This window comes from Bos indicus, chromosome 3, assembly GCF_029378745.1.
Source record: "Bos indicus isolate NIAB-ARS_2022 breed Sahiwal x Tharparkar chromosome 3, NIAB-ARS_B.indTharparkar_mat_pri_1.0, whole genome shotgun sequence".
Classification (NCBI taxonomy): domain Eukaryota; kingdom Metazoa; phylum Chordata; class Mammalia; order Artiodactyla; family Bovidae; genus Bos; species Bos indicus.
Genome location: NC_091762.1, coordinates 66,377,438 through 66,389,766, shown reverse-complemented (window position 1 = coordinate 66,389,766; position 12,329 = coordinate 66,377,438).

The window sequence follows — 12,329 nt, the reverse complement described above, 5'->3', positions numbered from 1 at the left end:
ATATTGGATTAGGGCTCATCCTGGGGATCTCATTTAACCTTGCTGTTGTTTACTTGATATGTTATGTCTGACCCTTTTGGGACCCCATAACCGGCCAGGCTCCTCTGCCCATGGGATTTCTCAGGCAAGAATGCTAGTGTGGGCTGCCACTTCCTTTTCCAGGGGATCTTTCTGACCCAGGGATGGAAGCTGCATTCAGGCCTCCTGCATTGGAGGTGGATTCTTTACCACTGTGCCACCTGGAAAGCCCTTTTTACCTGAGTGTCTTGCTGAATCAGATTGCTGGACTCTATTCCACTGACTGATGCAGGAGGTCTTGGGAGGAACCACTAGATTTACATTTCTAACAAGATGTGGCAAGATGGCGAGGTAGGAGCATGTGCACTCATCTTCTCCTGTGAGAACTCCAGAACTACAACTGGCTGCTGAACCCCATAGACAGGAGAATGTTGGGTCCCCCCAAGGAAAGATATCACACACCCAAGGGCAAAGGAGAAGTCCCAGCAAGATGGTAGGAGGGCCGAAATCACATTTAGAATCAAACTCCATACCTGCCAGAGATGCTTGGAGGGCTCAAGCAAACCTTGTGCACACTAGGACCCAGAGACCCCACAGAGACTGAGCCAGAGCTGTGTCTGAGGGTCTCCTGTGGAGGTACAGGTCAGAAGTGGACTGCTGCAGGGACAGGGGCTCCAGGTGCAGTAGACCTGGGTGTGGCATAAGCCCTCTTGGAGGAGGTCGCCATTAAGCCCACCAGAGAGCCGCCAGAACTTAAATAGGACTGAGGAAACAGACTCTTGGGGGGCACAAACAAAAGCTTTTGTGTACCAGGACCCAAGAGAAAGGAGCAGTGACCCCAGAAGAGACTGACCCAGACTTGCCCGTGAGTGTCCAGCCATGTCCAGTGGAGGCGTGGGTTGGTGGTGGCCTTCTGCAGGCTAGGGGCACTGAGTGCCGTAGTGCCTGCATGGGACCATTTGAAGGAGGTCGCCATTATCTTCATTACCTCCACCACAGTTTGGCCTCAGGTCAAACAACAGGGAGGGAACAAAGCCCCAACTATCAACAGAAAATTGGATTAAAGATTTACTGGGCATGGCTCTGCCCATCAGAACAAGACTCAGTTTCCCCCTCAGTCAGTCTCTTCCATCAGGAAGCCTCCATAAACTTCTTATCCTTCTCCATCAGAGGGCAGACATAATTAAAACCACGATCACAGAAAACTAACCAATCTGATCACATGGAACACGGCCTGGTCTAACTTAATGAAACTATGAGTCATGCTGATGGACGGGTCGTGGTGGAGAGTTCTGACAAAACGTGGTCCACTGGAGAAGGGAATGGCAAACCACTTCAGTATTCTTGCCTTGAGAACCCCAAGAACAGTATGAAAAGGCAAAAGGATAGGACACTGAAAGATAAATTCCCCAGGTCAGGAGGTGCCCAATATGTTATGGAAATCAGTGGAAAAATAACTCCAGAAAGAATGAAGAGATGGATCCAAAGCAAAAACAACACCCAGTTGTGGATATGACTGGTGATGGAAGTAAAGTCCAACACTGTAAAGAGCAATATTGCATAGGAACCTGGAATGTTAGGTCCATGAATCAAGGCAAATTGAAACTGGAGCCTATTATACAGAGTGAAGTAAGCCAGAAAGAAAAACACCAATACAGTATACTAACGCATACATATGGAATTTAGAAAGATGGTAACGACAACCCTGTATGCGAGACAGCAAAAGAGACACAGCTGTATAGAAAAATCTTCTGGACTCTGTGGGAGGCGGGGTGGGGGGGATGATTTGGGAGAATAGCATTAAAACATGTATAATATCATATAAGAAACGAATCGCCAGTCCAGGTTCGATGCAGGATACAGGAAGCTTGGGGCTGGTGCACTGGGATGACTCAGAGGGATGGTATGGAGAGGGAGGTGGGAGGGGGGGTTTAGGATTGGGAACACGTGTACACCCGAGGCGGATGCATGTTGATGTATGACAAAACCAATACAATATTGTAAAGTAAAAAAAAAAAAGAAAGAAAGAAAGAAAGAAAGTGGTCAAACAGGATATGGCAAGAGTGAACATTGACATTTTAGAAATCAGTGAACTAAAATAGACTGGAATGGGTGAATTTAACTCAGATGACCATTATATCTACTACTGTGGGCAAGAATCCCTTAGAAGAAATGGAGTAGCCATCATAGTCAACAAGAGTCCAAAATGCAGTACTTGGATGCAATCTCAAAAACGACAGAATGATCTCTGTTCATTTCCAAGGCAAACCATTCAGTATCAGAGTAATCAAGTCTATGCCCCAACCAGTAATGCTGAAGAAGCTGAAGTTGAATGGTTCTATGAAGACCTGTAAGACCTAGAACTACCACCCCCCAAAAGGTGTCCTTTTCATTATAGGGGACAAAAGTAGAAAGTCAAGAGATATTGGGAATAACAGGAAATTTTGGCTTTGGAGTATAAAATGAAGCAGGTCAAAGGCTAAAAGAGTTTGCCAAGAGAATGCACGGGTCATAGCAAACACCCTCTTCCACAACACAAGAGAAGACTCTACACAAGGACATCACCAGATGGTCAATATCAAAATCCAACTGATTATATTCTTTGCAGCCAAAGATGGAGGACCTCTATACAGTCAGCAAAAACAAGACCAGAGCTGACAGTGGCTCAGATCATGAACTCCTTATTGCCAAATTCAGACTTAAATTGAAGAAATTAGGGAAAACCATTACACCATTCAGTTCAGTTCAGTTCAGTCTCTCAGTCGTGTCCCACTCTTTGCAACCCCATGAATTGCAGCATGCCAGGCCTCCCTGTCCATCACCGGACTTCACTCAAACTCACATCCATCAAGTCGGTGATGCCATCCAGCCATCTCATCCTCTGTCGTCCCCTTCTCCTCCTGCCCTCAATCCCTCCCAGTATCAGTCTTTTCCAATGAGTCAACTCTTCGCATGAGGTGGCCAAAGTACTGGAGTTTCAGCTTCAACATGAGTCCTTCCAATGAATATTTGGGACTGATTTCCTTTAGGATTGACTGGTTGGATCTCCTTGCAGTCCAAGGGACTCTCAAGAGTCTTCTCCAACACCACAGTTCAAAAGCATCAATTCTTTGGTGCTCAGCTTTCTTCACAGTCCAACTCTCACATCCATACAAGACCACTGGAAAAACCATAATCTTGACTAGATGGACCTTTGTTGGCAAAGTAATGTCTCTGCTTTTCAATATGCTATCTAGGTTGGTCATAACTTTTCTTCCAAGGAGTAAGTGTCTTTTAATTTCATGGCTGCAGTCACCATCTGCAGTGATTTTGGAGCCCCTCAAAATAAAGTCTGACACTGTTTCCACTGTTTTCCCATCTATTTCCCATGAAGTGATGGGACCAGATGTCATGATCTTCATTTTCTGAATGTTGAGCTTTAAGCCAACTTTTTCACTCTCTTCTTTCAATTTCATCACGAGGATCTTTAGTTCTTCTTCACTTTCTTCCATAAGGGTGGTGTCATCTGCGTATCAGGGGTTATTGATATTTCTCCCAGCAGTCTTGATTCCAGCTTGTGCTTCCTCCAGGCCAGTGTTTCTCATTATGTCCTCTGCATAGAAGTTAAATAAGCAGGGTGACAATATACAGCCTTGACGTACTCCTTTTCCTATTCGGAACCAGTCTGTTGTTCCATGTCCAGTTCTAATTGTTGCTTCCTGACCTGCATATAGGTTTATCAAGAGGCAGGTCAGGTGGTCTGGCATTCCCATCTCTTTCAGAATTTTCCACAGTTTATTGTGATCCACACACTCAAAGGCTTTGGCATAATCAGTAAAGCAGAAATAGATGTTTTTCTGGAACTCTCTTGCTTTTTCGATGATCCAGCAGATGTTGGCAATTTGATCTCTGGTTTCTCTGCCTTTTCTAAAACCAGCTTGAACATCTGGAAGTTCACAGTTCATGTACTGCTGAAGCCTGGCTTGGAGAATTTTGAGCATTACTTTACTAGCATGTGAGATGAGTGCAATTGTGTGGTACTTTGAGCATTCTTTGGCATTGCCTTTCTTTGGGATTGGAATTAAAACACCTTTTCCAGTCCTGTGGCCACTGCTGAGTTGTCCAAATTTGCTGGCATATTGAGTGCAGCACTTTCACAGCATCATCTTTCAGGATTTGAAATAGCTCAGCTGGAATTCCATCACCTCCACTAGCTTTGTTCATAGTGATGCTTTCTAAGGCCCACTTGACTTCACATTCCAGGATGTCTGGCTCTAGGTGAGTGATCATTCAGGTATGACCTTAATCAAATCCCTTATGATTGATTATACAGTTGGTGTGACATATAGATTCAAGAGATTAGATCTGATAGAGTACCTGGAGAACTATGGATGGAGGTTCACGACATTGTACAAGAGGCAGAGATCAAGACTATCCCCAAGAAAAAGGAATGCAAAAAGGCAAAAGGGTTGTCTGAGGAGGCCTTACAAAGAGCTGAGAAAAGAAGAGAAGCAAAAGGCAAAGGAGAAAAGGAAAGATATACCCATGTGAATGCAGAGTTCCAAAGAATAGCAAGAAAAGATAAGAAAGCCTTCTTTAGTGATCAATGCAGTGAAATCAATGCAATGAAATAGAGGAAAACAATAGAATGAGAATGGTTAGATATCTTTTCAAGAAAATTAGAGATACCAAGTGAACATTTCATGCAAAGATGGGCACAATAAAGGACAGAAATTGTATGGACCTAACAGAAGCAGAAGATATTAAGAAGAGGTGGCAAGAATACACAGAAGAAGTATACCAAAAAATCTTCATGACCCAGATAACCACAATGGTGTGATCAGTGACTACAGCCAGACATCCTAGAATGCAAAGTCAAGTGGGCCTTAGGAAGCATCACTATGAACAAAGCTAGTGGAGGTGATGGAATTCCAGTTGAGCTATTTCAAATTCTGAAAGATGATGCTGTGAAAGTGCTGCACTCAATATGACAGGAAATTTGGAAAACTCAGCAGTGGCCACAAGACTGGAAAAGGTCAGTTTTCATTCGAATCCCCAAAAAAGGCAATGCCAAAGAATGCTCAAACTACCGCACAATTGCACTCATCTCACATGCTAGCAAAGTAATGCTTAAAATTCTCCAAGTTAGGCTTCAACAGTATGTGAACTGTGAACGTCCAGATGTTCAAGTTGGATTTAGAAAATCCAGAGGAACAGAGATCAAATTGTCAACATCTGTTTGATCATCAAAAAAGCAAGAGAATATCAAAAAAACATCTGCTTTATTGACTATGCCAAAGCCTTTGACTGTGTGGACCACAACAAAATGTGGAAAATTCTTAAAGAGATGGGAATACCAGACCACCTGACCTGCCTCCTGAAAAATCTGTATGTAGGTCAAGAAGCAACGGTTAGAACTGGAACAACAGACTGGTTCCAAACTGGGAAAGGAATAAGTCAAGACTTTATATTGTCACCCTGCTTATTTAACTTCTATGCTGAGTACATCATGAGAAATGCTGGGCTGGATGAAGCACAAGCTGGAATCAAGATTGCTGGGAGAAATATCAATAACCTCAGATATGCAGATGACACCACATTAATAGATAAAGTGAAGAAGAACTAAACAGCCTCTTGATGAAAGTGAAAGAGGAGAGTGAAAAAGTTGGCTTAAAACTCAACATTCAGAAAATGAAGATCATGGCATCTGGCCCCATCACTCCATGGCACATAGATGGGGAAACAATGCAAACAGTGAGAGACTATTTTTGGGGGGCTCCAAGATCACTGCAGATGGTGATTGCAGCCATGAAATAAAAAGATGCTTGTTCCTTGGAAGAAAAGCTATGACCAGACTAGATAACATATTAAAAAGCAGAGGCATTACTTTTCCAGCAAAGGTCCATCTAGTCAAAGCTATGGTTTTTCCAGTAGTCATGTATGGATGTGAGTGTTGGACTATAAATAAAGCTGAGTGCCAAAGAATTGATGCATTTGAATTGTGGTGTTGGAGAAGACTCTTGAGGGTCCCTTAGACTGCAAGGAGATCCAAACAGTCTTTCCTAAAGGAAATCAGTCATGAATATTCATTGGAAGGACTGATGCTAAAGCTGAAACTCCAATACTTTGGCCACCTGATGTGAAGAACTGACTTTTTTGGAAAAGACCCTGATGCTGGGGAATATTGAAGGCAGGAGGAGAAGGGGATGACTGAGGATGAGATGGTTGGATTGCATCACAGACTCGATGGACATGAGTTTGAGTAAGCTCCAGGAGTTGGCGATGGACAAGGAAGCCTGGTGTGCTGCAACGCATGGGGTCACAAAGAGTTGAACATGACTGAGCAACTGAACTGAACTGAACTGAACAAGAACCTGCCTACCAATTCAAGAGATGTAAGAGACAAGGGTTTGATCCCTGCTTGGGAAGGTCCTCTGGAAAAGTAAATGCCTACCCACTCCAGTATTCTTACCTGGAAAGTCTCATGGACAGAGAAGACTGTTAGCCTATAGTCCATGGGGTCACAAAGAGTCAGACACGACTGAAGTCACTTAGCAGCAGTAGCAACAAGATCCAGGGGAAGGTCCTTAGGCAATGCTGGTCTGGGGACCACACTTTGAGAACCACACTGGTCTATCAACTACTCACAATGAACCAAGAAACAACTTTTTGACAGGGCAAAATGGTATCACTGTTTTAGTACAGGTAATTTAATTCCTTTCATAAACAGTGTTTTCACTCCAATACCCAAAAATTTGCCTTGAAAAATTTAAGAGCTATCTAGCAAGAGACTAGGAGAATATGGGATGATATACATTGACAGTAAAAATCATATTCAAAAAGACAAAGCAGGCATAAGTGAGGCCACAGTTTAGCTGGTTATAAATTTCTTTCTGGTGTCAAAGGAAGTTTTGTGTTGTACACTGGCAAAATTCCCATAGTAGTCCAAAAATATTGCTTACCCTTTATAACCCTAACCAGAAACGTTTTACAAGGCTATTTGGATAAATTTTGTATTTTCCTGCCTACACTTTCAGTGTTTACAATCTTCTTTGATCCTCACATTTTCCACTCTTGCTTGAGTTCAGTTGATCTTAAAATAATTTGCTGCTTTTGTAAAATAAATCTTTAGTCAGTTTTTGGCTTCCCAGAGGGGTACTGAAATGTTTCAGTTTCCAAATAAAATATAATACTAATGCTTTTGGGTCAAGTTAATTAAATTAGATTAACTGTAGACAATAAACAGACCAAAACTAAATAAAAATACTTGAACACAAAATCTCATTCTAAAGGCGTTAAAATACAAGGTCTTTTATGCAAGACCAAATAAATGGTATTTCTAAGGTAAAGGGAAAAAAACTACAGAAGCAAAGGCCTAGGCTGTGCTTTTTCATGCAAGGTTCTACCCAGGAAGATGCTCTCCCTCTCAAGAATAATGTATCATTGGTTACTGGGAGACTTACAAAGTAACATAAACACAGATAAACATGTTTTAAGTAGTCACTTCTTTAAATAAATATATCATTCTGAAATCTCAGTGCCAAATACACTAATCTGTAAAACATGGCACTATTAAAAGAGTGGAAAACAGCAACTGGATGCAGCTTCCTGAAGATTGTGACATTTGTCATCACTCTATGATTTTATTTTATAAGATTAGTGATTTCCTCACAGCAAAGCTCAAGAGAAAATGCTACACAGAGTAAAAAGGTCCTGAGAATTAAAGAAGCTAAAATTAGAAGCACTACATAGCTACTTGCTTTCCAAATTGCGGTTAAGCAGATATTAAAATTGTCATTGAGTGATGCTTTCAGTGATGCCTTAAGAAACAGTGGCATTTCCCATGAGGAAGCATGCTCCAGATGATCTCACTGTGGCTCCTGTGGGTCTTACCCTCTTTCTGGTGTGTGGCACTCATCTCCCAGCCTGTACTAATTGCACTAATCAGAAACTTGTGGTGATCAGGAAGGGTGTTCCAAGAACTCCACATGCCAAGGCCTCAAGGTGAAGAGCAGCTTGGATCTGTGCGGTGGTTGTGGTGTTGTGCTATCACAAAGAGGTATCAATTGGCTTTTTTCCTAAACATGCTAGTCCATCCTCCATGCCTTTGATGATAAATTGTTGGCCCTCTATTGATTTAAACCCAGTTTGTGTCTGACTAAAATAGAAATACATTTTGTACCAGCTTGCCTTTACCTGTTAAGAGAACCTATCATGGGTTGTCATTCAGGTCAGAAGTGAGACAGCAATTCATTCTGACCTAATGAAGCTGCATCAATTGCTTAGCTTATGCTCTGGCATTGTGGTCATTCACCTGTAGGTATTTAGAAAGTTTTCTGAATTTTAATTTGTGAGAAGTAAGCATCAGGGGAAAAGAATTACCTTATTGTCTCTAGCCTCAGAAGAAAAACGTCTGCAGATCTGAAGAATAACAAAGCAGAAATAGAGACACAGACACAGAGAACAAATGTATGGATACCAAGAAGGAAAGTGGGGTGGTGGGAGGAATAGGGAGATTGGGATTGACATATGTGTATATATACTACTGGGCTTTCCAGAAGATGCTAATGGTAAAGAAACTGCCTGCCAATGCAGGATACATAAGAGACATGGGTCAAATCCTTGAATTAGGAAGATCCCCTGGAGAAGGGAATGGCAATCCACTCCAGTATCATTGCCTAGAAAATTCCACAGAGGAGCCTGGCGGGTTACTGGGAATTTTACTTTTAATGCACTGTGGTGAACTGAATGGGAAGAAGTCCAAAAGGGAGGATATATATATAGTAGAGACTATAGTAGAATATATACTATATATAGTAGAGAATGTAGAGTAGAAACTAAACATTGTACAGCAACTATAATCCAAAAAAATTAATTTAAAAAAGAGAAATGGATGATGATACACCATCATATTACAACACTGCCCTTGGAAATAATTCAACTCTCATAAGCAATGCCAGTAATTCTTTATAAAATGATGACCCCCTGAAATTCAGCATTTCAGTTGTAATTCTGAAAAGTTTTGCAAGTCAGTGAGAGTCTCATGGTTAAATTTCTAACTATTAATACCATCTGAGCTTGTGTGGTTTGACCTTCACTTGCCCATTGACACATTTCTTTGTGAATACAGTCATTCTTTGCTCTGATGATTAAGAAAGGGTAGTTGGCTCTTGAGTTCCAACATGTAAGTTTTTCAATTTTGCTCTTCATTATAATTCCCACTGCAATCAAGCATCACGTTTCACCTGATCTATGTCTGCCTGTTTTTTATAACCACTTTGTTCACAAAGAATAACCACTTTGACCATTTACATTGAATGTGGAATTTTCCTCCTAAAAATATTTCTATTTTAGTTACCTTTGTTTTTTTGATGTGGACCATATTTAAGGTCTTTATTTATTGAAGTTTTTACAACGTTATTTCTGTTTTATGTTTTGTTTCTTTTGGCTGCTAGGCATGTGGGATCTTATCTCCTGACCAGTGATGGGACCTATACTCCCTGCATTGGAAGGCAAAATCTTAATCACTGGACTACTAGGGAAAATCTCTACCAGGTAAAGCTCAAAATCCTTCAAGCTATGGGATTCAAATGTACTTGAACCAAGAACATCCAGATGTACAAACTGAATTTAGAAAAGGCAGAGGAACCAGAGACCAAGTTGCCAATATCCACTAGATCATGCAAAAAGCAAGAGAATTCCAGAAAAACATATACTTCTGCTTCATTAACAATGCTAAAGCATCTGACTATGTGGATCACAAAAAAACTGTGGGAAATGCTGAAAGAGATGGGAATACCAGGCCTTCTTACTTGCCTCCTGAGAAACCTATATGTAGGTCCAAAGGCAACAGTTAGAACTGGACATGGAAAAACAGACTGGTTAAAAATTGGGAAAGAAGTATGTCAAGGCTGTATATCGTCTGCTTGCTTATTTAGCTTATATGCCTAGTACATCATGCGGAATGCCAGACTGGATGAAGCACAAGCTGGAATCAAGATTGCTGAGAGAAATATCAATAACCTCGGATATGCAGATGACACCACCCTTACGGAAGAAAGTGAATAGGAACCAAAGAGCCTCTTGATGAAAGTGAAAGAGGAGAGTGAAAAAGCTGGGTTAAAACTCAACATTCAAAAAACGAAGATCATGGCATCTGGTCCCATCACTTCATGGCAAATAGATGGGAAAAAATGGAAACAGTGACAGACTTTATTTTCTAGGGGTCCAAAATCACTGCAAATGGTGACTACAGCCATGAAATTTAAAGACGCTTGCACTTTGGAAGAAAAGCCATGACAAACCTAGGCAGTGTATTAAAAAGCAGATATATCACCTTGCCAGCAAAGGTCTTTCTAGACAAAGCTATGGTTTTTCCAGTAGTCATGTATGGATGTGAGAGTTGGACCACGAAGAAGGCTGAGCACCAGAGAACTGATGCTTTTGAACCATGGTGGTAGAGAAGACTTGAGAGTCCATTGGACAGCAAGGGGATCAAGCCAGCTAATCCTAAAGGAAACCAACCCTGAATATTCACTGGAAGGACTGATGCCAAAACTGAAGCTCTAATACTTTGGCCACGTGATGTGAAGGGCTGACTCATTAGAATAGACCCTAATGCTGGGAAACACTTTGAGCAGGAGGAAAAGGCGGCAACAGGGTGAGATGGTTGGATGACATCACTAACTCAATGGACATGAGTTTGAGCCAATTCCAGGAGATAGTGAAGGACAGGGAAACCAGGCCATGGGGTTGCAAAGAGTTGTATACAACCGAGTGACTGAACAACAGTTACAAAGTGATTTTAAATTATTTCCAGTCTTCATTACTATCAAATTTGTCCAAATTACTTAGCATGACAAACAAAGTTCTTCATTATCTTGTCTTTAGTGGGTCCTTTCTGGAGAGTCTGGGTAATCCAATAAACCATTTTCCCTTCTCTGAGATTTCTGAGTCCCCTTCTATTTTTCAGATGTGGTTACCAATAACTACGCTTGTGAATGCCTGCATACTCAGTCATGTCCAACTCTTTGTGACCCCGTGGATTACAGCCCTACAGGCTCCTCTGTTCGTAGGATTTTTCAGGCAAGAATACTGGAGTGTATTGCCAGTTCCTTCTTCAGGGTATCTTCCCAACCCAGGGATTGAACCCACATCTCCTGCGTGCAAATTCTTTACCTCTGAGCCACCAAGGAAGCCCCTAATTATGCTTGTACTCTGAGACTAATTGAATTTGACCACAAGTAGGCCTCTTAATCAGGTTCTGAATATCAAATTCTCTTGGCTGAAATTTTAGATTTATAAGCTTATCAGTGATCTAATTTGATCCGTACTTGGTAGTATTATTCCATTATACTATTATGTTATTTTAAATAGACAAAATCTATAACTTGGAGAAAATATTTGCTTAAAAGCACAGAGAGAAGATTAAAACACCAGTCTCTTAAGATCGAGGTTACCCTGATGCTATGAAAAGTAATTTTTAATGTGGTGGTATAATTAAAGAGCTGTGTAAATTACATAGTTTATAGGACTGGACATCAATACCATGATGAACAATTCCATTGCTCAGTCACTCAAGTCATGTCTGACTCTTTGTGGCCCCATGAATTGTAGCCTGCCAGGTTTCTCTGTCCAGGGAATTCTCCAGGCAAGAATACTGAGTGGTTGCTGCTTCCTACTCTAGGGTATCTTCCCAACCCAGGGATTGAAACATGTCTTATGTCTCCTTCATTGGCAGGTGGATTCGTCACCTCTAGCACCACCGTTACTCTGGTGTTTTTTAAAGGATTCTATTATGTACTCCATGTACTCCAAATACTACTCATTATTTTACCACTTTCTTTGTTTTCTTCTAGAAATATACTCAACCATCTTTTTTTTTTTTGCTATGCCTATGTTTTAAATGTTTTTTTTTATTGCAGTAGTCACATAACATGAAGCATAATATTAATATTTTAATCATATTTAACCATACAGTCCAGTGGCACTGAGTACATTCACATTGTTGTGCAACTCTCACGAGCATCCATCTCCCAAATTCTTCACCTTCCTAAACTGAAACTCTGCATTGTAAGTACATTTAATGAACACATTTTATTTGTGATTTCTAGAAAACAACAATAAATACTCTTTATTTATGTACAGGATGAATATACCTTTTAAAAAAGAAATATTCATTTCCAGTTGATAATTGGCTCTTAGAGATTTAGGGCTAATAACATCCTTTGACATTACTAATGTTCATATACTTCTACACCAATTGCAAGTGGGCAGTCGGGTAAAGGGGGATATATGTGTGTGTGTGCAGAGGGGTGGGAAACACATTTTTT